This window comes from Oryctolagus cuniculus, chromosome Y, assembly GCF_051225735.1.
Source record: "Oryctolagus cuniculus isolate XC-2025 breed Fujian yellow rabbit chromosome Y, ASM5122573v1, whole genome shotgun sequence".
NCBI classification, from domain to species: domain Eukaryota; kingdom Metazoa; phylum Chordata; class Mammalia; order Lagomorpha; family Leporidae; genus Oryctolagus; species Oryctolagus cuniculus.
The window spans coordinates 23070026-23096801 of NC_142889.1; the positions used below are offsets into that span (position 1 = coordinate 23070026).

The window sequence follows — 26776 nt, forward strand, 5'->3', positions numbered from 1 at the left end:
GGCAGGCAATGCGTACATGATGCTTCCTTTGTGGCTATTACTAGGACTGCTGTTTATTCCCAAGAAAAGGTCCATACTGGACTCTCAGGCTGGTGGCTTTCTGCTGACATGTGTATGTGAAGAAGTTACTTCCACTCCTTAGGAATTGCAGTATGGCTGTCTTTATTTTGATTTCCCCCTTCCACTACATGTGCACTCTGTGATTTTTGGAGTAATTGCTTACCTTCTCTGTGCCTCATTTACCGAATTTGTATTCTTTAAATTTACACATGAACATGATACATATTTATAAAGAACTATGTGATGTTTGATGTATATATATACATATATATATACACACACACACATATATATAGTCATCTTCAAATCACAGAATGCATGTCCGTCTCTTCAAACCATTATCATTTCTTTCTGATAGCTCATTTTTAAAATTATTTATTTCTTTGAAAGGCAGAGGAAGAGAGAGAGAGAAAGAGAGAGAGAGAGGTTTTGCTATCTACTGGTTCACTCCCTAAATGGCCACAATGACTGGAGCTGTGCTGATATGAAGCCAGGAGCCAGAAGCTCCCTTTAAGTCTCCCATGTGGGTGCAGGGGCCCAATCACTTGGGCCATCTTCCACTGCTTTCTTAGGCCATAGCAGAGAGCTGGATCAGAACGGGAACAGCTGGGTCTCCGACTGGCACCCATATGGGATGCTGAAATTGCAGGCAGTGGCTTTTCCCATGTACATCACAGTGCCAGATCCTCTGATAGTTCTTTTTAAATATATAGTCCATCATCCTTGCACCTTAATATACAGTAGGACATATGAATTTATTTCCCAAAATTATAACTTTGTCCTAATTTGTAAAATGTGGCCAATAATAGTATGGTGGACACAATGGTTAAGCATAGCAGTTAAGATACCACTTAGGGGGCTGGTGCTGTGGTGTAGTGGGTAAAGCTTCTGCCTGCAGGGCTGGCATCCCATATAGGCACTGGTTCAACATGCTCCAAACTCATCTTGCACCTCCCTGCCACAGCCCTGCCATTTCTCCAAAGAGCTCTGATCCCTTTCATGGGAGGAGAGTACTGACAAGCCCAGGGTACTAGATAGATATGCCCTTGCTAGCAGGTGACCTTGGTCCTGGACCCTCTAGTGGACAGACCTGTGAAATAATATGTGAGGACACACATATTCCAAAAAAAATTTCATGGAAAAATACACACATAGTTTCTTCTTGATAGGAACTTTTCATGAACTTTTAAAAGATTATCTATTTGGTAGGCAGAGATGACAGAGATAAGTTCTCATTCACAGATTCACTTCCTCAAAAGCCTGCAATGGCAGGGATGGCTGACTGAAATCAAGATCTAGGATCTCAATCCAGGTCCCCCATGTGGGTGGCAGGGACTCAACAACTTGAGCCAGTACCTCTTGCACCAAGGTTATGAATTAGCAGAAAGCTAGACTCGGGAGCAGAGTTGGGACTAGAACCCAGGCACTCTGATAAGGGATACAGGTGTCCCATATGGTATCTTTAAAATAAAAAGATTTTAAAGATCATAAAGTAAGCAACTGCTTGAAAAATTATTTAAGTATGTCAAAACCTCATAAGAAGCCAACTTGGAGACAATATGGGCAACATATTGAAAAATGGTAGTAACAGATTGTTAACTCATAGGTGTCCATGAGCCCATGCATACATAAATGAATAATTGAACAAGTAAATAAATGAGGGGGTAGGAATATATTTTCCTTATAGTAAAATTTCAATGAATAAATATAGAAGGAATTATGGAAATAGAAAATCACTAACTGGTTAATACCACAGGCCATAATATTTATGTGTAAGCAAGAATCATCTGTGGATTCTATAAATTAATGGATAAAATTATGATGAAAAGAAATAGATTTTTTGTCTATCAAAGTTTCTCACCACAAGATACTCACTAATTACAGTGGGGGAAATAGTAACTTTAGGGAAACCTGGCAGACACCACCTGAACCAATTGCTCAGAGTCAACCAGTAATGTGAGATTTGGACACCTGGTCCCCTAACATTCTATACTGAGGATATACAAGTTCTGTGGTATTATTGCCAAAAATATATCAGACAAGCCCCAACTGCTTGACATTCTACAAAAATCAATGAATTGTAATTATTTAGCATTGAGTAAATGTCCTACAAATGCCCAGGGTCTTAAAGGAAACATTGACAAGGAATTAAGGAAAACATAGGTAAGATATACAGCAAGGAATGTGAACAAAAAGATAATTCTGCAGTGAATGTAGGACTGTAGGGATATCTTCTATATGTCATTGCATATAAACCCACAGGTGGGATGGCTGGGTTACAAAGAGAGAATCTGGAAGGCTCCAAACACAAAAAATTGATAAAAAAAAAAAGCTACCTAGTTAATACTGTGGGATTTTATACTTTGCCCCACAAACCTGAACAATTGTTACTTCTTAATAAAAAGTTATAAAATAAATTAACAAAAAATATTCTTAAAACATAAAATCATGAAGAAGGAAGCAAAAGGACATTGAGGAGATGAAGAAACAGCTGAACCAAAAATTACAAAACAAGTTCAGTAACAGGCTTGAAGAGGCATGTGAATCAGTGAACTAGAAGACAAATGAAGCTATGTCTTCTGAGTAGAAGACACATAAGTGAAGAAAGTAAACAGATCCCAAGACATTTGTAGCACATCATTGATTGTCCTAAAATTGCCGTCATGGGATGCCCACTAGGAGTGAGGACAGGGATACAGAATACTTGGAAAATTATTGCTGAAATATCCAAATATGACAAAATACATTGATTTACAGATGTGAGATCTAGAGTGAACTCAAGAGGATGGGCTGCAAAAGCACACTGAGATATATTCCTTTTCAAATTACTGACAAAATATGAGCAAATAATCTCAAAAGGAATAAGAGGCAAATGATTTTTGATACAAAAATGATCTTTAAAGTGACTACCAGCTGATTTCCTCTGACAAAAATGGCAGTCAGAGGTAAGTGGGAAGGCACATTTAAATCACTGGAAGGAAAATGACTACAACTGTCAGATATGAGTTCTATATCAGGCAAAATTAAAACATGGTGAGATAAAATTGAAGTGGTTGTGTTAATAGAACAATCCTACCATAGTGAGCAAGTGAGTTTGTCAGGCTGAAATGAAGGACACAATGTGGTAATTAAAACTGATATGAATTAATAAAATCACAGATTTTGATAACAAAATAGACAACTATAACAGCCATTACTCATTCCTTTTGGTGGTTAATTATTTTTTCTATGTGATTTAAAGGCAGATGCACAAAACAATATTTATAAAGCCATGTTGAAGAGAATACAATGTTAAGACTTTGTATTGTTACATCTCTATTAATAGACACATATTTAGCAATGGAACCATGGGCTTTCATGCATGGAGGGATTTTTAAATAAATATTTTATTTTTACTTTTTAATGACTTCAGAGTTTAATTCTTGTTATACAAAAGTGATTGAAAAATTTGTGACATTGGAAATAAAAGAAAGTGTATTTTGATGAAAAACTAGGTTGATTTTCATTTTTTTATCATATGCATTTCCACAAATATTTTCAAGATGATTTTGTAAGTTGTTATGTAATCAGTTTTATGAGTTTCCACTAATAGTATCTACCTCTTAATAAAATTTTTGTAGTAATCCATACAAATAGGTTTTATGGGTACTTGGCATGGAAAACAATTGGAATTTTAATATGGGAGAAAATTTTAGCTCAAAGAATGAAGGACTCAAATTTTCTTCTCTTGTAGGATGTAAGATGCAAAATGAATATAACTTTAGTACTGCATAGTCACACTTAGTGTGTGATACAGATGGATTACTTAATCTAAAGGAAGCTGGTGATACTCCCTTTTGTCTTTGAAATTTATAAAACAGGTCAGATTAACTATATGGCAGTTTTTTATCAATAATTAATTATGATGGAGTGCATATATAAATATATGTTAAATAAATATATTGAACTAAATGTTAAATATATATACATAGTAGTATATATAATAAGAATGAATATAAAATAAAGTTTTGTTTGAAGATGCTATGAACAAAACTAATTTGATGAATCTAAAGTGTTAATCACTATAGACAATGTTAGGAAATATTATAAGCCATTAGGTATTTATGAGCTTAATAGTTAAAAGCTCCAAATTAGTAACACAAAAATCCTTTAAATAGGAAAAATATATACATTTTCAATTATATTAACAGAGAGAAATCAACAGAGGATTCTTCAGTTTTCATTGATTCATTAAAAGCAATCAATATCAATATGTAAACAACAAAGAATGAAGTACATGAACACACATATAGTTAAGTAATTTATGTAAAAGTTTTTTAATTAAATGGGAACATTTTGACCAGGAAACAAAGGATAATATTTCCAGTTCAGAAACCATAGTTAAGTGCTTAAGTAGGTATAAATTTTAGGTATAAAATTGTCATTGCATCCTTCACAGCAGAAATCCAGCAGATTATATTTTTGGGGCATTGTAATGACAATAGAAATTATCAAGTGAGGTGTAATAACATCAAGTGATATATACCTACATGTTTATTTCATTAAGATCATTTAAGTTAGCCCACAATTTAGACAGAAATTTAAAAAATGATTTTTTTAGATTCATGGGAGTGCTAATGAAGAGGAGTAAATAATCCTGAATCAGATAAATATTCCTACAAATAGTCATTTAATGCTATCATAAAACTGTAATTCTGAACTTGTATATAGGGACTATTAATGGCAAAGAAATGCAATATTTCATAAGTTTGTGAAAAAACATGAAAATATTTGTATGATATTAAAATAATGGTTTTCTACATATTATCATTATGCTCTAGTACATTGAGCAAGAAGAATATTAGGAATATGTTCTAAACAAAAATAAAAAAAGGATTTCTCATGAAATATGGTTGTTTAGTACAGGAAATCTATCTGAAATGTCACTTTGTATAATAGTGATAACTGTGATTTTTGGAAAATTTGTTATATATTCTAATAATTTATAATACAGAAAGTCAAAATCCTGAAATGTTATTAGATTCCTTATAATTCCCAATAATGTGGAAGTAAAATTTGAAGACTCCAAAACTACAAAATTAAACCAAGAAAATGGTCTAGAGAAGAAATTAATGAAGCAAGTTCTTGTTTCATATAAGACCTATTTAAAAAATGACTAATCTATTTGGGTTGTTCAGTTTGGAGGGGGCAAAAGGACTTAAAAATAACTAACTGCAAACATTTCAAAGTGAATTATCACTTATATGAGAATCAATTTTTATATTATTTTTTACACAAGAAATAACCAACCAAAATAAAATTCCACATCACATAAGCTTCAGACATAGGGATCATATTGTTACACTGTAAGTGAATAAAATGGCCATAGGAAAATTAAAATAAAATAAAAATGAAAACAACAGGATACTATATGCATAAAAAGGTATATTTGGAAACAGCAAGTACATAACTGAACAGGTAGTGAATCTACTTAATGTGAACCATGTTAAACATGAGCTGAGCTGAAGACTATTGAACTATATTATTAAGCACAGTGAGTACATTCAAACACAGTGAAGAGTAAATGAATGGAATTTAAAATATAAACCTACATATAAAAAGCTTAGACTGAGAAAGAATTAAACTACTAGCTGTTTCTCAGGACTAAGGAAAAGAAATAAAGGACAGTATTATTAGAATTTTTATGGCATAAATTTCCAAAATTTATCACAAGATACAAACCTGTGATTCAGAAGTTTATTGGGTCAAAAGTGAAAATTTAACAAAAAATACTTCAGTAATATCTATACTTTGTGACATCATAGAGGAAAAAAAAAGACTTAAATAAGTGATAAAAGAAGGGTGATGATATAAAAATACAAGAGCAAGGTCCACACCTTTAATATAGTTTCAGAACAGATATAAATATTAAGACATCATAGAGTAACTGCCTTCAACAAACAAAGGTAAACTTAGATTAATTTCTAAGTAGATCTAGGGATCCGGTACCAAACATAGTTTCATAGAGCACACCACAAAAAGAAATGCAAATGTTCTCTTGCATTAAATTAAGAAAGAACAAGATGAAGAAACTTCAATACATGCAGAACATTGAACTAACAGAGGCAGTGCCCAAGAGAAAAAACATTTAGAGGCTGGTGATGTGGCATAGCAGGTAAAGCTGTTACCTGCAGCACCAGCATTTCATATGTGTGCTAGTTCAATTCCTGACTGCTCCACTTCTGATCCAGCTCTCTGGTATGATATAAGAAAGCAGTAGAAGATGACCCAAGTCCTTGGACCCCTACACTCCTGTGGGAGACATTGAAAAAGCTCCTGGCTCCAGCTTTGGATTGCCCCAGCTCAGGCCTTTGCTGCCATCTGGGGATTGAACTGGCGGATGGAAGACCTCTCTCTATGTCTTTGTCTCTGTCTCTTTGTAGCTCTGTCTTTCCAATAAATATATACATCTTTAAAATATTTAGATACAAGTTAAAAATACAAGTTTTGCATGTTTAAATTAGAATTAAAATTCTGGACGTTTAAATATTGTACTTGATAGAATTTACGTTTTCAGGTGTGTTTTATCAGCTTGTTAAAATTGATGTCATATCACTCATGTTTTGAAGAATTCCAACTATTCATTTATTAGCCCTAATAAGCACTAAGGACTGACAGTGGTATAGATATTTCCCACAAGTTTCTGGGCATGCAGAACAACTGGATCATATTTCCACAATATAGTTGAGAAGGATGACATTATGATATCCACACAGTATTCATGATCACAAAGAAACTCACCAACAGCAGGACAGTATGGGTGGCTCTTTTTGCTGGGGAGGTCCTTGGGAAATCCCTCATGCTTTGAAGGTACTCAGACCTCCTTTGATGGCTAGATAAGAAGATCACCATATAAGCACTGGAGAAAAGCATGATTTCTACAAAGATTTTCTGGGACAATGCGAGTGTGAAATATATTTCCATGATGATGGAGTTCATTGAAGAAATTCAGCAGTACTTACTGATATGGAATAGATTGGTTATGTTAGATAGAGCTGCACTGTAGATGATCATTGGACGACAGGTTGAAGGACCAAAAACAGAAGAAAGAATGGATAATATAATTTGTGAGCTTGTGTTTAAATCTTGACAAAGAGAAGGTGTTGGTGCTGATGGTTATGACCTGGATGATGCTAAGGTGGCAGGTGGTACAGACGGAGAGACCCCCTCATCACTCTACTCAAGTAGAACAAAGCCTTACATTTTAAGTCACTTGGCAAATTCAATGACTTGAACATGTCTGGAAATAAAATATACAGTGCAGTGAGTAGCATTATTATGTGGAAAAAGCCAGGTGAGAGATGGTCACATTAGTGGGCTTAGGCCTAAGATCTTGGTGGATTGTGAAGATATTGAAGAGAAAGATAAAGACATTGGCTAAGATTCAAATGGCAGCTTGGAAAAAATACATAATTTTTAATGACAACATAAGTGGAAATTTTGTTCATATTAAAAGCATACAAGAAGCCTTTTTGGATACCTGTGAAACAAATAAACAGATCTCACATCACCAGTGGCCTTTCTTTTTGTCATGAAAATTACTACAAGTAATTATTTATATTGTACACACTTATTTTTAAGGAACCCTGATATTGCAAAGATTCTTTTTTCCATTTATGACTTAAGGTATACAAACTTCCTACATTTCATAGGTATAAATTTAGGATGAAGATTCTTTTTTAAACTTTTATTTAATGAATATAAATTTCCAAAGTACAGCTTATGGATTACAATGGCTTCTCCCCAATAACTTCCCTCCCACCTGCAACCCTCCCCTTTCCCGCTCCCTCTCCCCTTCCATTCACATCAAGATTCATTTTCAATTCTCTTTATATACAGAAGATCAGTTTAGTGTATATTCAGTAAAGATTTCAACAGTTTGCACCCACATAGAAACACAAAATGAAAAATACTGTTTGAGTACTAGTTATAGCATTAAATCACAATGTACAGCACATTAGACTTCTGCACTACTCTCTACAACAAATTAAGTTTTTTCATTATATCCATTTTCTGACCCTTTTAAAGATTGTTCTATTGGGGGTTTCAACAATTTCAGAAAATAAAATTATCTTAAATTTAATTTTTCTTTAAACTCTTTGAAGTACTCTTTACATACACACACACACACACACACATAATGCAAAAATGACTCATATTCAGGAATGAATGTCTGAAGTGGAAAACTCCAGAACCACATGACTTGCAGGAGTTAACAAATGAAAAATAGCATAGTTGATTGAATGGTGGCCTAACTTTCTTCGAAGACTTACTATAGTAAAATGAAAACACACTTGTGTATTGAAACTGAATAACTGATTGCCCAAAAACATATATGTCTTCCCTTAGCATTTCCTGTAGCCAGGGAAATAACCAGGATTACACTGACTAGAACATTAATTTAATTAACTTAATTCTAATTTAAATATGCAGAACTTGTAATGTCAGATTATATCTAATTTTTTTTTTACTTTTACACTGATGATATTCTGCATGTACTGAAATTTCTTCATCTTGTGCTTTCTTAATTTAATGCAGAAAATCATTTTTTTCCTTTCTGGAGTGTGCATCTGTGAAGCTACTTTGATATGTAATCTCTAGATCTTACTTCAGAAATTAATCTAAATTTACCTTTGTTTATTGAATCAGTTTCTGTATATTGTCTTAATATTTATTTCTGTTCTGACACTAATATGTGGTGAAATTTCTCTTGTCTTTGTAGATCATTATCCTTCATTGTATGAATTATTTAAGTCTCTTCTTCCTCTTTGATGTTACAAATTATGGATATTATTTATGCTGTCTGACATTTAGAGGATCTAAACCAATTCAATTTCAATAATATATTTAAGCATGAAATAATATTTCTGGAATACTTTTGGTATACATGCATATATTCACTTTGGGATACTCCGTACATTATGAGACATTCAGCAAAGGAGATAAAATATAATTACATGAAAAAGAGTAGGTAAGAATTTCAATATTTTCTTCTCTCACAACAGGAATAATTAGCTGATTCTCCCTAACCCATGCCCCTCTTTCTATAAATGCCCACCATGCACTGAAACAGACTTGATCTTACTGATCATGAATTGATGTTTTTCCATTGAATCTCTTGATAATGTAGAGTTGGCGAGAGAAAAATGAGTATAATAGTTGAAGTGCTATCATTTACATAATTTCTTTTGAATCTTTGCCTTAATTTTTAGAATTTAACAATTGATAGTTGTAGACAACATATACATGGACCACAGTATGTAATTCATTGCTTATTTTAATTTTAATGTTGATTTTGTATCCTGTGATTTTATGTGAGTCATCTGATAATCCCATCATGGAAGCATCACTGATCTGCAATAATATCTGCTGACATGGCAGAAATGGAACATAAGAAAGCTTGAGCATGGTCACCTCTAATTTGGACAGAATGTAAAGGAGAATCGAGTCCTTTTTTAACAAAGTAAATACTTAAAATTCTGAATGTACAGCTCAGTTCTCACTGTAAAATGTGACAATCTGGGGTTTCTGGGCTGATGGTGCAGCCTCTGAGCACTCTCAGGAGACAGAAAGTGTGGACAACATTCACCCTCTTTATTCTGGTTTTCATGTTAATCTCCAAAGTGTTTATGTGATCTTGTATCATGGTGAGGGAAATATCACAGTTAAATGGACCAAGAGTAAAAAGACTGATGATGAAATCCCTGGGCTTAGATTAGACATGGACATGAAATAGAAGCAGTGTAATGACAGGGAGAAGCCATCTGCACAAACTCAAGGGCTACTTGATACACAAAGTATGGTGTTAAAAATTATTACTCAAAAGGTGGAAAGGCAGGTATGTATACATAGAATGAAATATCTTGCATTCATCGGTTCATCCCCTAGATGCCCTCAAAAGCTGGGGCCAGGCCTGTTCAAAGGCACTGCTGAAGAGCTCTGCTTCATTCTCCCATATGTACATCAAAGATCCTCGTGCTTGAGCTGGGCCATCGTCTGCTGTTTTCTAGGTGCTTTAGCAGCAGGAGGAAGATGCATCAGAAGCATGTGGTAACCAGGACTTGAAGCAACACCCTGAATTGGGATGTAGGCATCCCACGTGGCAGCTTATCCCACTGCACCAAATGGTTTCCTCAAGAAAAATAATTTTGATAAAGCCTCTTTTGTCACCTCTTTTGTAGTATCAACTGTTGGTGAATTGGTAAATTAGTGCTAAAATATAGTATTGTTTTATGAATGAATGCACAATGATGTTTGCATTATATGCAAATTTAAGAAAATGAGAATATTTGACAGAATATACTATGTTATTATTATGTTAATCTCCCATGTTATTTCCATTATAAGTTTTACCATATTTATTGATCAGCATTTAAAGAACTATGCCAACATTGACAAGATTAAAATGGTTATGAGAATTTTAGATGAATTGATATGCAAAAGTAGATTGATAGATTCAATGATGGAATTAATTCAGTTGGCAGATTCAGGTGGATAGACATCTTTTCCACCATGATTAGCTCAATAAAAGGAATTTTTATAAAATCCCCCAATCCCAGAAGAATAAATAGGGAAAGCATCCAATTTCAATGAGTGACTGCAATGTGTCACCCATTCTTTGGAAACTGAATTTAAAGCAAATTCATGTGAAAGCACAGTGTTGATGAGAAGCACAGTCATAATCTGACACATGGAACTCCCAGGACCCTGAAAAAAAGCATGGGTTTTATAGTGTCACCACAGAAGTAGAAGACAGAAACTTTAGCAGGAAAATATAATAAGAATCTTATGCTGTGGATTTGGATACACCTAAAATTGCTCCCTAAAATTGTGTTTATTAAACCACCAGAGTCAAATAGACACCAGGAAGGGATAAATCTATGGGTTTTAGAGCTAATAACATGCTTCCCAGTGCATCACTCTTCTAAGGAGGTGATAGCCATTGCAACCCTGTCAAAAGGCAAATTTAGAAAAAAAAAATGACAAATACATCCTGGGCTCCCAGTTCCCTGATCAGGGCCAGGTGGTGCCAGGACACCTGAATATTATCCCCCATAAGGCATGAATGCAAAGTTTTAAAATAAAGACTTTAAGACCTAACACTGCAATTTTTGAACATATCAATAGAGGCATTTTGTCAGTCAGATTTCTTGAAGGGTCAATACCTGTACAGCCACAAATGGAGAATCCCTGTCATTTTATTCCACTATATTCACAACAATATCATGATTACATCCTCCCTTTCTTCCAAGAGTATAGATATTAGCACTAGAATATAGTACACTATATTCAACGTACTATATCAAGTGCCTTACTAGATCAAATTTAATTGAGATAAAAATCATAAGTTAAACTGAGAAATATAATGAGGAAATCAAGTACAAATCCAATTCAAGTGCATCATAAATCACAAATATAATTTTGCAAACCTATTTTGTATGGCCTTACACAATTCACAAAGTTTATCATTTCATGTCTAGAAATATTTGTTGCATTAATTGTGGAGTAATAGCTAAGAGTGATATCATGAGCAGAGAATTCTGCTAATATATCATAGGAAAGAATTCTTTTTTACCTCAGAACCCAGTTGCTCTTGGAGATCACTCTGTACAAGAAACAGAAAGACACTCACCCAGCTAAGTCCCTGATATGAATCCATTATTAGCTGAATTCCTAAGGTGTTTTTATAGGGAAAGTATGGGATCAGCTCATCTCCCTTCAGGTCCATAACTGTCATTTCACTTGTGGAAGCAAGACAGCCTGAGACTTGGCATCATGAGAAATAGGAGCCACCTCAGGGATAAATGAACTTTCCTGGTTTCTGGAGACAGCAGAGGAGAGCAGCTGGGTTTCACTCTTTTCACCTGTGGACTCATTTCTCCAAGGCAGGCCTGCCTGGGCAGGTTGTATGCTCTCAGTCATTGTCAACCAATAAAAATAGAACAGTAGTCTTTACTTCAGAACAAGTACAAGCCACCTCTGATTTGTCAAGCTATCCCCATTGCTCCAGAAGCCACCTGGTGGCATCCCCATAAGTTCTCCTGTGGTTTCAGGTTCTCGGCAAAATAGTAAAGCACCTGTAAATCAGGAAACTGTGCCTGATGAATTCTGAGGAATAGTGATTTTTTTTCCCCAGGGAACACATGCGTGAGTCAGGGAATCTGCACTGGTAGCAGAATTCAGGCTAAATTTCCTCTATTTAACTCTACTCCAGGCTAAGTGCATTTCTGGAGGACAGAAAGGATACCTGCATTTCACCTACACAGAAAGTCATGGTCTGCACTATCCCCCGGATAACTTATACACATGTGGACCTCCAGTCCCCTTTGCCCTGTCACTTAACCATCAGTCTCCTCCATCAAATTTACTCACAGGGCTTTACACACTCTGAAGTAGAGGAACTGGATTTTATCAACTAACAAACTTTCTGTTTCTCTGAAACCTAACAGCCATCTCTTTGCTATGACTTATCCATATGTGAACCTTTAAGCTAAGCAGAACTGTTACATCTGTGGTCCCATTTATGAATCCAGTACCATCTGATTTTGATGTTGTGACATTTTTCTTCTCAACAAGTAGATATGCGTTTGGATAAAAACTCTGAGTCTTGCATACATTCTGGTGGGCCTTTATGTATCCTCTTCTATCTACTCTGGGACAGTTATCCATCTGCTCTGTGTAAGGCCCACCCATCATCCCAGAGATGAAGAATACTGAGGAACCAGATCAGTGAGGTCTTCACCATCAGGTTCACTGAATAGAGCTGTTGGCTCTCCTCCTTCATTTATACTTGTTCTCACTTGTCCTGGTGCAGTTGTCTTGATCACAGGAAAACTAAGACTGATATAGTGGGAAACAAGTGGGGAATATTACCTTGATTGAAATCCAACACTCATCTCTTCTTTATAGTCATTATTTTTCCATTTACTGAAAAAAACTTTCCCTATTCAATGTCATGAAATTAATGTATGTTCTAAATGTCCATTTTAAGAATATTCCATTTAATGTTATATACTTTCTGGACTTCAAGGATGATAGGGTATGTATCTCATGAGTTACTTTTTTTTTATCTTTTATTTAATGAATATAAATTTCCAAAGTACGACTCATGGGTTACAATGGCTTTCCCCCCCATACCGTCCCTCCCACCCACAACCCTCCCCTTTCCCACTCCCTCTCCCCTTCCATTCACATCAAGATTCATTTTTGATTATCTTAATATACAGAAGATCAGCTTAGTATACCTTAAGTAAGGATTTCAACAGTTTGTTCCCACACAGAAACATAAAGTGAAAAATAATAGTTGATTTTTTTTTAAATGATGATGAAATCAGATCAGACCTATTGTCATGTTTAATCCCAGTGAGAGTCAAGTTGGGAATTGATAATTTCTTTTTTTTTTTTTACAGAAGATCAGTTTAGTGTACATTAAGTAAAGATTTCAATCGTTTGCACCCCCATAGAAACACAAAGTGAAATATACTGTTTGAGTACTCGTTATAGCATTAAGCCTCAGTGTACAGCACATTAAGGACAGAGATCCTACATGAGGAGTAAGTGCACAGTGACTCCTGTTGTTGACTTTACAAATTGACACTCCTGTTTATGGCATCAATAATCTCCCTATGCACCAGTCATGAGTTTCCAAGGATATGGAAGCCCCTTGAGTTCTCCGACTCTTATCTTGTTTAGACAAGGTCATAGTCAAAGTGGAGGTTCTCTCCTCCCTTCAGAGAAAGGCACCTCCCTCTTTGAAGACCTGTTCTTTCCACTGGGATCTCACTCACAGAGATCTTTTTGCCAGAGTGTCTTGGCTTTCCATGCCTGAAATACTCTCATGGGCTTTTCAGCCAGATCCGAGTGCCTTTAGGGCTGATTCTGAGGCCAGAGTGCTATTTAGGACATCCGCCATTCTATGAGTCTGCTGAGTATCTCACTTCCCATGTTGGATCACTCTCCCCTTTATTTATTCTATCGGTTAGTGTTAGCAGATACTAGACTTGTTTATGTGCTCCCTTTGACTCTTAGTCCTTTCATTATGATGAATTGTGAACTGAAATTGATCACTTGGAATAGTGAGATGGCATTGGCACATGCCACCTTGATGGGATTGAATTGGAATCCCCTGGTATGTTTCTAACTCTACCAATTGGGGCAAGTCAGCCTGAGCATGCCCCGAATTGTACATCTCTTCCCTCTCTTATTCCCACTTTTATGTTTAACAGCGATCACATTTCAGTTAATTTTCAACACTTAAGAATAACTGTGTGATAATTACAGAATTAAACCAGTCATATTAAGTAGAACAGACAAAAAAATACTATGAGGGATAATGTATTAAGTTGTCCATTAGCAGTCAGGGCTATGCTGATCAAGTCACCATTTCTCATAATGTCCATTTCACTTCAGGAGGTTTCCTTTTTGGTGTTCAGTCAGTTGTCACCGATCAGGGAGAACATATGGTATTTGTCCCTTTGGGACTGGCTTACTTCACTCAGCATGATGTGTTCCAGATTCCTCCATTTTGTTGCAAATGACTGGATTTCGTTGTTTCTTACTGCAGTCTAGTATTCTAAAGAATACATATCCCATAATTTCTTTATCCAGTCTACCATTGATGGGCATTTAGGTTGGTTCCAGGTCTTGGCTATTGTGAATTGTGCTGCAATAAACATTAGGGTGCAGACCATTTTTTTCTTTATCAATTTAAACTCCTTTGGGTAAATTCCAAGGAGTGGGATGGCTGGGTCGAACGGTAGGGTTATCTTCAGGTTTCTGAGGAATCTCCAGACTGATTTCCATAGTGGCTTGACCAGTTTGCATTCCCACCAACAGTGGGTTAGTGTCCCTTTTTCCCCACATCCTCGCCAGCATCTGTTGTTGGTAGATTTCTGTATGTGAGCCATTCTAACCGGGGTGAGGTGAAACCTCATTGTGCTTTTGATTTGCATTTCCCTGATTGCTAGTGACCTTGAACATTTTTTCATGTGCCTGTTGGCCATTTGGATTTCCTCTTTTGAAAAATGTCTATTGAGGTCCTTGGCCCATCTCTTAAGTGGGTTGTTGTTTTTGTTTTTGTGGAGTTTCTTGATCTCTTTGTAGATTCTGGTTATTAACCCTTTATCTGTTGTATAGTTTGCAAATATTTTTTCCCATTCTGTCGGTTGTCTCTTCACTCTCCTGACTGTTTCTTTTGCAGTACAGAAACTTCTCAATTTGATGCAATCCCAATAATTAATTTTGGCTTTGACTGTCTGTGCCTCCTGGGTCTTTTCCAGAAATTCTTTGCCTGTGCCAATATCTTGAAGGGTTTCTCCAATGTTCTCTAATAACTTAATGGTGTCAGGACGTATGTAAGGCTATCCAGGGGCTTTTCACTCTTAACATTTTATTTTTTAATTTCATTTTAATTGACAAATAATAATTGTGTATTTATGGAACATGATGTGATGTTTTGACTCATAGGTGCATTATATAAAAATGCAGTCAAGATGATTACCACATCCCTCACTATCCAATTTACTAATTTTAGATAAAATGTGTTTCTCTAAAAATGTATGTCTGCATGCATGTGTGTATGTATGAATGCATGTATGTATCTGAAAGACAGAGAAAGAAAGTTACAGAGGTTTTACTTCCTTCTTCACTCCCCAAATATACACAATGGCTGGGGCTGAAGCTGGATGAAGCAGTGATCCAGGAACTCATTACAGGTGTCAGGCATACTCTAACCCAGGTACTTTGATATGAGATGCAGTTATCTCAACCAGGATCTTAACTACCATATCAAATGCCTTACCTTAAATATCAATCATTTTAGCAAATGAGAAATACATTGTACATTATTTTCACATTTATTTTTTCTTTATTTAAGACAGGATTACAGAGAAAGGGACTGAGGGAGGGGGAGAAAGAGGGAAAAGAAAGGAGGGAGGGAGGGGGAGAGAGAGAGAGAGAGAGAGAGAGAGAGAGAGAGAGAGAGAGAAAGAGAGAGAGAGAATCTTCCATTCATTTGTTCTCTCCCCAAATGGAAACAGTTGTGGCTGGGCCAGGCTGAAGCCTGGAGCCTGGAGCTTCTTTTGGGTCACCTACCTGCGTACAGGGCCCCAAACACTTGTGGCATCTTCCACTATTTTCCCAGGGCATTAGCAAAGATCTGGGTTGGAAGTGGAGTAGCTGCGACTTGAACTGGCACCCATATAGGATGTCAGTGTTTCCAGCAGAGGCTTAACCTGCCAGGCTACAAAACTGACTATGAAAATATATAATATATTACCAATGGTGGTCAACTTGCAGTGTAATAACTAATTAAAATGTTTTCTTTTATACTCAGTTGAACTTGCATCCTTCAATAAACATCTTTCCTTTCCTCATCACAACCTCATTCCCCTTGACAACCTGTGGTAGTCTCTATCCTTTTTTATTAGTATCTCCAATGTGTATGTGACAGATTTTTCAGGCTTCATGGGGGTATCTACACAGTTTTGCCATTTCATAGAATCATTGCAAGCAAAAACTTTACTTTGTGAATTTGTTTTCAGTAGCTCAAGAAGCCCAAATAGACTTGCTTCTCAGATCTTATCATCCCCGAGATTATAGTTGGGGATAAAATCACCTCAAGTATTAAAATTATTTATTTTTTAATATTTTATTTTTTAACTTTTATTTAGTAAATACAAATTTCCAAAGTACAGTTTATGGATTACAATGGCTTCCCCCCCTATAACTTCCCTCCCACCTGCAACCCTCCCATCTCCCACTCCCTCTCCCATTCTATTTGCATCAAGATTCATTTACAATCATCTTTATATACAGAATATCAATTTAGTATATATTAAGTAAAGATTTAATCAGTTTGCACCCACACAGAACATAAAGTGTAAAATATTGTTTGAGTACTAGTTATAACATTAATTCACATTGAACAACACATTAAGGACAGAGATCCTACATGAGGAGTAAGTGCACAGTGACTCCTATTGTTGACTTAACAAATTGACACTCTTGTTTATGGCATCAGTAATCACCCTAGGCTCTAGTCATGAGTTGCCAAGGCTATGGAAGCCTTTTGAGTTCACTGTCTTTGATCTTATTTAGACAAGGTCATAGTCAAAGTGGAAGTTCTCTCCTCCCTTCAGAGAAAGGTACATTTTAAGTCACATTGGAAGAGGACATGAAGATGGTGAGAAAGTTTGAGAAGGGGTAACAGAGGAAAGAAGACTGCTCAAGCAGCAGTGATTTACTAAAACCTACTAAGTCTGTTTATATTTTCTGCAGCAGATGTTATTATCAAGTATACCATATATTTTTGTATTTATTTATAAACTGTTTGTCTTCCTCACTCATAAACTAAAGTGAGAACTCCCTGAATGCATAGATATGTGTCTATTTTTTTCATTGCTGATTCTCTACCACCTACCATTCACAGAGTAGGAAAGCTGTCATATATGCCAAGCCATTGAATGAAAGTGCTACGTTAATCAGTAATGACAGCAGTTACTGTGTAGCAACATGCACTAATCTCTGCCTAAGAAAGTTACATGCATTCTATTCTCTGAAAGCAATTTGCATGCATTTTTCTTTCTTAGTTTCAAAGCATCACCAAGTTACCCCATTATGAGAGCTCCCATAACTATATTGCAGGTTGAAAGAAAAAAGGGAAAGGAAGTGGTCATGTGGAGAAGAGGCTATGCCTGTGGGTCACTTTACTTTATAATGGTATTGTCTTGTGAGAATTAACTCATTCTAGGACACAGGCATGAATCTTTCCAATAGTAGTGCTCCCCAATATGCTAACACCAGAATCCATCTGAAAAATATTCAACATGGCATTATTGCCCCCTTGGACAAAACATCCACCTCATGAACCCTCAGGGGCATTCTCAGACCAAATTCAAACCATAGTGTCACATGATCCAGTAATCCAATTTCGGGGTATATATACTAGGTATTGAAATCAATATTTTGTGTTTATTGTAGAATTATTAACAACATCCAAAAGATGAACTCAAGTGTCCATTAATAATAGAATGAATAAGAAAATATGGTATATCGATAAAAGGGAATGCCACATGGCCTTTAAATAAAGCAGCTCTGTCATTCATTACATTAATAGAACTATGAAATGTTATAGAAGTTGAAATAAGTCAAATACAGAAAGAAATACAATGTGAATTCTACTATATGTAGAAATAAATCAAGTTAATAATGAAGACAAAATAATTTTTAATTTATATTCTAAAGTCAAAATAAAAGGATGGAATTAATGAGAAAAAAATATCAAAATTTTGTGTCAAAGTAGAACCAGTAAAAAAATGGGGTGAGGGCTTACACAGGTGTATGAGGTTTCAAATGTATAGAATATAAACAAATGTTTGTTTAAAATATAAATATGCAAGTATAAAATTAAATAAAACAAAGAATACTAATTTGGAAAACAAACACACATAACAAGTACAAATTTTAAAATGTTGACATTTACCACAAAGATAGATATACAACAAAACTAATTTTGAATTATTTCTCAAGACTCCCTTATAATGTATTTTACATGGAAACTTTATATTAAGGTTTGTAAAACACTAAATTTTCCTTTTGTAACAACTATAAAAGAGATGTTGTCTGAGGTTTGTGGCTACTCACATAGTATTCATATTTTACTTTTATATGTTCTTTTTAAAAATTTATATAAAGGGAAATAATTTCATGTATTTTACACATACAGTTTTTTTTTTTTATTTGAAAGACAGAGTTACAGAGAGAGTTAGAGAAAGAAAGAGAGGTCTTCCATCCACTGGTTCACTCTCCAGATGGCCGCAATGGCTGGAGCTGTGCATATCTGAAGCCAGGAGCCAGGAGATTCCTTCAAGTCTCCCATGTGGGTGCAGGGGCACAAAGACTTGGTCAATCTTCTACTGCTTTGCCATGACATAGCAGAGAGCTGGATCTGAAGTGGAGCAGCCGGGACACAAACCAGCACCGATATGGGATGCCAGCACTGCAGGCAATGGCTTTACCCACTAAGCCACAGTGCCAGCCCCACCAAATCCATTTCTTCCACTCACAAATTCCTTTCATGCCCAATTTGCAGTTCATCCCATTCCCAACTTCAACACTAGGAAACTACAAATATGCTTTCTGCATTTATAGAATATATATTTTTAAAAAAGACATGTAGATTTTGTGTCTAGCTTCTTTCACCTAGCATAATGTTCCAAAAATCCATTTTTGTTTTACATTTTGTTTAATAATTTCCTGAACAGATGCACCATAGTTTATCTATTTTCTCATTGAAAACATTTAGGATTTTCAGTTTTATTTGAGTGTTAATAAAGCTGTTATGTATATTCAGATTCAGATTCTTTGTGTGAATGTTAAGTTTTCATTCCCCTAAGATAAATAGCTGGGAATGCAACTTTTAAATTCTACTCATATGGTGATGTGTGTTTATAAAACACAGCCATGATTTTTTTTTTACAGGCAGAGTGGACAGAGAGAGAGAGAGACAGACAGAGAGAAAGGTCTTCCTTTTGCCATTGGTTCACCCTCCAATGGCTGCCATGGCCAGTGCACTGCAGCAGGCTAACTGCACTGATCCGATGGCAGGAGCCAGGTACTTATCCTGGTCTCCCATGTGGGTGCAGGGCCCAAGCACTTGGGCCATCCTCCACTGCACTCCCTGGCCACAGTAGAGAGCTGCCCTGGAAGAGGGGCAACCAGGACAGATTCTGGCACCCCGACCAGGACTAGAACCCTGTGTACCAGTGCCACAAGGTGGAGGATTAGCCTAGTGAGCCGTGGATGAATTTTTTCAAGAGCTGATATTCCAGCTTACATTCCAACCTGTAATTTGAGAGAGGTCTTGTCACTCCAAATCCTTGCTACCACTTTATATCATCAGCATAAACTTCAGTCAGTACAATAGATTGTGGCAGTATCTCATTCTGTCCTTAATTTGTATTTCCACAAAGGCTAATGAACTTGTTTATTTTTCATGTACTTACTTCCTATATGTATATACCTACCCCTTTATGAAATGTATGTTCATGTCTTTATCCATGTCTAATTGGACTTCCTATTTTCCTACAAATGAGTTGAGTATGTATATATACTCATGTGTGTATATATATATATATATATATATATATATATGGTGTATATAGTGTGTATATGTATATATAGTATCTATATACACACACATACATACTAGATACATGTACTTTTTGAGACATGTGATTTGCAAATGTTTTCACCCAGTTAGTAGGTAGTATTCCTTTTTTTGTAACACTGTAAATGCATACTGAAACATTCAGCTATCATTTATGTACACAATTGTTTCTTACCTCAGTCAGCCATTTTTATATGTACAAATTTTGAATCTCTGTCATTTTGTAGATATATAATTATATATTCCTTGTCAATTGGTCTTTTTGTCATTATGAAATGTTATTTTTTATCCCTAGCAATATGCCATGTCCTGAAATCTATGTTGCTTCTTATCAATATATTCAGTCTAGCTTACTAAGATTAGTGTTTGCAAGGTATTCTATTTTTTAATTTGTCTGTGTAATGATATTTAATTTAATTTTCATTTGTTTTAGAAATATAAATTCTTTAGCATATAGTTGGAATGGCTTTTTTTCTTCAGTATGAAAACTGAGTTAATTGGAATGTTTACAGCCTTTATAGTTAACGTAATCACCAGTAAGACTTTTAGTGTTTTATTGTACTGTATATTTGTTGTTTTTGTTATTGCTTACTAAGTTTTCTTTCTTGATTCAGCTAATTGAGTTTATTTATTCACTGAGGATATGTTTTGTCCTAGCTATTTGTTTATGTGCTTTAGCCCTTTATTCTTTTTAAAATATGATTTTCTATGCATTAATATAACCACATTTACCTTATCTCAGTCTATTTGTTAAGCATTTTTATTTATTTATGGGCATGCAGGGATGGAGATGAGGGTGAGAGCTAGAGCGAGAACAAGAAAATCAGAAAGAGTGTGTGTGTGAGGGAGAGAGAGGGAGAGAGAGAGAGAGACATCTCCCATCAGCAGGCTTCTCTCTCAAATACCAAAAATGCTCATGATTGGGCTAATTCCAAAGTGGTAACTGGACTGAAATCCAGATCTCCCACATTGGTGGCAAGGACCCATCAATTTGAGTCATCAGTTGTTGCTGCCCAACTGTGTACACCAGGTGGAAACTGGAATCAGAAATCAAAGTAAGATTCAAACCATTATGTTAAAGGGAGGGGGAGAGAGAGAGAGAAGGAAAGGGGAAGGGAGGGGAGGGGAGGGAAAGGAGGGGAGAGAAGGGGAGGAGAGGGGAGTGGAGTGGAGAAGAGGGGAGAGGAAGGAAGGGAAGGGAAGGGAAGGGGAGGGGAGGGGAGGGGAGGGGAAGGGAGGAGAGGAATACAAGGAGACAGACATTCTATAGGCTAGGTCACTCCACAGATGCTGGATGATGACAAAACCCAGAGCTGGTCCAGGCCAGAAGATGGCAAATCAATCCAAGCCACCTCTGTGGGTGACAGAGATTCAACTATTTGAGCCATCACCTGCTGCCTCCCAGAGTTTGCACTAGCAGGAAACTGCAATCAGGAGTGGAGCTGGGATTCCAATCCAGGCCCTCCCATAAGGGATGCAGCTGTCTCAAGCGGTATCTTAATCGCTGTGACAAAGGCCTGCCCCATATGTATTTTATTAATTCCAAAACTCATTGTTACTATTGTTACATTAAATGGATAAATGTGTATTGAAAGAATTTTAAAAATAAGAGAAACACATTTTATATTTACCTATGTATTTACCATTTCTGGGCTCTTTATTTTTTTTTTTGTGGATCTGGATTTCCATTTTGCACAAATTTCTTTCAATTTACAATAAATATTTGTACAATAAAATTTTGTTCAAATTATTGTGTAATTTGTAGCAGATAATTTTTTCATATTTGTATACCTGAAAAAGCATTTCATCATATATATGAAAAATATATATGTGTGTGTGTACACAAATATATTTCTCTATAAAATACATATATATGTTTCATACATATGTTTCTACTTTTAAACTAAATATAGATGTTATGGTGAGTCTCACTCTCATTGTTGGAACTTGGAAACCTCCCAATTTGGGGAATGTTTTTTTTTTTTTAACTTTTATTTAATGAATATATATTTCCAAAGTACAGCTTATGGATTACAATGGCTTCCCCCCCATACCGTCCCTCCCACCCACAACCCTCCCCTTTCCCACTCCCTCTCCCCTTCCATTCACATCAAGATTCATTTTCCACTATCTTAATATACAGAAGATCAGCATAGTATACATTAAGTAAGGATTTCAACAGTTTGATCCCACACAGAAACATAAAGTAAAAAATAATAGATGATTTTTGTTAAATGATGATTAAATCAGATCAGACCTATTGTCATGTTTAATCCCAGTGAGAGTCAAGTTAGGAGTTGATAATTTCTTTTTTTTTTTTTTACAGAGGATCAGTTTAGTATGTATTAAGTAAAGATTTCAATAGTTTGCACCCGCATAGAAACACAAAGTGAAATATATTGTTTGAGTACTCATAGCATTAAATCTCAATGCACAGCACATTAAGGACAGAGATCCTACATGAGGAGTAAGTGCACAGTGACTCCTGTTGTTGACTTTACAAATTGACACTCCTGTCTATGGCATCAATAATCTCCCTATGCTCCAGTCATGAGTTTCCAAGGCCATGGAAGCCCTCTGAGTTCTCCGATGCTTATCTTGTTTAGGCAAGGTCATAGTCAAAGTGGAAGTTCTCTCCTCCCTTCAGAGAAAGGTACCTCCTTCTTTAAAGACCTGTTCTTTCCACTGGGATCTCACTCACAGAGATCTTTTTGCCAGAGTGTCTTGGCTTTCCATGCCTGAAATACTCTCATGGGCTTTTCTGCCAGATCCGAATGCCTTTAGGGCTGATTCTGAGGCCAGAGTGCTATTTAGGACATCTGCCATTCTATGAGTCTGCTGAGTATCTCACTTCCCATGTTGGATCACTCTCCCCTTTATTTATTCTATTGGTTAGTGTTAGCAGGTACTAGACTTGTTTATGTGCTATCTTGGGCTTCCTAGTTTCACCTGACTCACACACACTTTAATATCCACCAATGCAGAGACGCTTATGCAGATTTATGTAGATCTTTCTCTGGATAGCTTCCTTCTTCCTGATCCACGTCTCCCAAATCACACCTGCTTCAGCCTCTGACAACACAAGGTCTACTCAGCCCAGAAGAACCACCTTAGTTTCCATCCTCCTGAGCTACCTTCTTCTAACAGAAATGGGTCCTCTTTTATAGGGGTCTCTTGTTTTCTTGCTCAAGGATTATGGCCCAACACTGCTGTTGCCCAGTATCTGTATGCATTGGTCTCATTTTTCTGTGCTCTTACTGTTTACGGTGGGAAGAAAAATCTGGTATCAATTACTTCAACAAGACTCAAAACGGAAAAAGGCAGGCTGGCACCATGGCTCACTTGGCTAATCCTATGCCTGTGATGCCAGCACCCCGGGTTCTAGTTCTGGTTGGGGCACCAGATTCTGTCCTGGTTGCTCCTCTTCCAGTCCAGCTCTCCACTGTGGCCCAGGAAGGCAATGCAGGATAGCCCAAATGCTTGGGTGCTGTGCCTGCATGAGAGACCGGGAGGGGACACCTAGCTCCTTGCTTTGGATTGGCACTGTTCGTGGGCCACAGCAGCCATTTGGGGGGTGAAGCAATGGAAAAGGAAGACCTTTCTCTCTGTCTCTCTTTCTCTGTCTAAATACCACTTGTTCTCCTTGGTAGGTGACAACTAACAGCACCAAAAGGGAAACCTGTTAAAGTGAAATGAACACTATGAGAAACAGTGACTTGGTCAGCCCTCACCCTGACTGTTGATGAGCGGCTTAATATGTTATCCCTTAGTATTTTTTTTTGTTTGTTCTACTTAATAATTTTGGTTGAATACTGTAATCAATACACAATTCTTCTTAAGTGCTGAAACTTAACTGAAAAGTGATTGCTGTTAAATATAAGAGTGGGAATAAGAGAGGGAAGAGATGTGCAATTTGGGACATGCTCAAGCTGACTTACCTCAAACAGTAGAGTTAGAAACATACCAGGGAATTCAAATTCAATCCCATCAAGGTGGCATGTACCAATGCCATCTCACTAGTCCCAGTGATCAATTTCTGTTCACAATTGATCGTAATGATAGGTCTAAGAACCAAAGGGATCACTTAAACAAGAATAGTGTCTGCAAATACTAGCTGATAGAATCAGAAAGGGAGAGAATGATCCAACATGGGAAGTGAGATACACAGCAGACCCATAGAATGGCAAATGTCCTAACAGCACTCTGACCTCATAATCAGCCCTTAAGGCATGTGGATCCGGCTGAAATGCCCATTAGACTATTTCAGGCATGGAAAGCCAAGACACTCTGGGGCTGGGGAACCTAAATGAAAGATCTCCGTGAGTGGGATCCCAGTGGAAAGAATGGGTCATCAAAGAAGAAGATACCTTTCTCTGAAGGGAGGAGAGAACTTCCACTTTGACCATGGCCTTGTCTAAATATGATCAGAGTCAGTGAACTCAGGGGGCTTCCATAGGCTTGGCAGCTCATGACAAGAGCCTAGGGTGATTACTGAGGCCATAAACAGGAGTGTCAATTTGTTAAGTCAACAACAGGAGTCACTGTGCACTTACTCCTCATGTAGGATCTTTGTCCTTAGTGTGCTGTACATTGAGATCTAATGCTATAACTAGTACTCAAACAGTATTTTTCATTTTATGTTTCTGTGTGGGAGCAAACTGTTGAAATCTTTACTTAATGTATGCTAAACTGATCTTCTGTATATAAAGAGAATCAAAAATGAATCTTGATATGAATGGAAGGGGAGAGGGAGTGGATAAGGGGAGGGTTGCGGGTTGGAGGGACGTTATGGGGGGAAGCCATTGTAATCAATATTCTGTACTTTGGAAATTTATATTCATTAAATAAAAGTTAAAAAATCAACACACACACAAAAAAAATAAATAAAAAATAGAATGTAATGTCACTTTCCATCTTCCTTTCCCTTCCCTCTATCCTTACTCACTGCCACTTCCCTTGTGTTTCCTTTATTAGTTGTCTTTTGATTTTTATAATGACATACTTTCAATTTACTTTATAAACACAAGTTCAGCCCTCTACTAAGCAAACAAATTGAGAAGTAGAGGTCATTAGGTTGAGAAAGTTCTAGCACCCTGGGCACCTCTATAGACAATCTAAAGTCTAATGTTAACAGCGAAACAAAACCTAAGCTCAAAAGTGGGACTTTCCACTGGATCACATACACATAAGCCAAAGCCTTATTGCCTCTTATCAAGTAAAATCTTTTTTTAAAGATTTTTATTTATTTGACAGGTAAGAGTTATAGACAGTGAGAGAGACAGAGAGAAAGGTCTTCCTTCCATTGGTCACTCCCCAAATGGCTGCAACGGCACGAGCTACTCCGATCTGAAGCCAGGAACCAGGTGCTTCCCCCCTGTCTCCCGTGTGGGTGCAGAGGCCCAAGCACTTGGGCCATCCTCCACTGCCTTCCTAGGCCACAGCAGAGAGCTGGATGGGAAGAGGAGCAACCTGGGACTAGAACCTGCACCCATATGGGATGCCGGCTTGACAGCAGAGGATTAACCTAGTGCACTACCGCACTGGCCCCTCAAGTAATATCTTTATTTTGCATCCATAATCAACCTGCTAAATGGAGTTCTCTGAATGTCTTCTGGTTTTGAGTTTTGTCTGATTCATGAATCTTTTAAATGCTTAAATAAATAAACTCTATTAAATTTATTTTCCTGAATAAGTTTATTTTCACAACAATATATGAGAAATTTTATTTCTCATGACCACCCCAGCACTATTCTGCAGAAGGAAGCCCCTGTTCAACTCGGAGGATTTTACACAGAGTGTGTCAATCAGGAGACCACGTCCTTTGAAGACCTGTCAGAGTTTCTTGCCATGGTGCGATAGAACCAATTTCACATGGCACTGTGCATGCTGGTCTTTCATCCTCCTCATGTTGTTGGTTGAGTAGACATAGTCAGTCATGCGAGCATCCTGGATGTCATTCCAGAACAACCAGAAAACATACTAGATCCTTAGAAACACATACCAAGTGACTGGAGACCACCCAAACACTACTAAATTCATAGACGACACCCCCCCCCCCTTTTTTCCCGGTGTCTGGATTGTGAATATTCCACTGGACACTCCAACACCACATCACACAAGTGCCCTTAACTGAATGTTCTTTATACTATAACAAAATTATGACTATGTGGGCATTATCAGAACAAGTCAAAGATGCATTATGTTTCAAGCAAATTTTTTGTAAACTTCTGAGCAGGAGTCATTATTTTTGACCAAGAAGAGGAAAATGCCACAAAGGATGTAAAATTTACAAACTAACTTGAAGACTAGTTTTTCCTGCAACAATTATAGGCCATGAAAAATCACTGTGCCTTAAACTTCAGAAAGCTATAGAGGAGTTTAGGGCATGTTTTCAAAGATGCTTTAGCTCTTAGTATTTAGAAACATCATATAGAGTGTCATGTTATGCTTTATCTCAGATTCCTTGCTGGCTCATTTACCATAAAACAAATGTAATTGTATTCAGGCACT

At 36.6% G+C, this 26776-nt stretch overlaps 2 pseudogenes; one reads left to right on the forward strand and one right to left on the reverse strand.

The window, feature by feature from the left end:
* Positions 1-26776, forward strand: part of LOC149119374 (uncharacterized) — a 203251-nt pseudogene that overhangs the window by 120234 nt on the left and 56241 nt on the right.
* LOC149119376 (vomeronasal type-1 receptor 90-like) lies at positions 6627-7528 on the reverse strand (annotated as a pseudogene).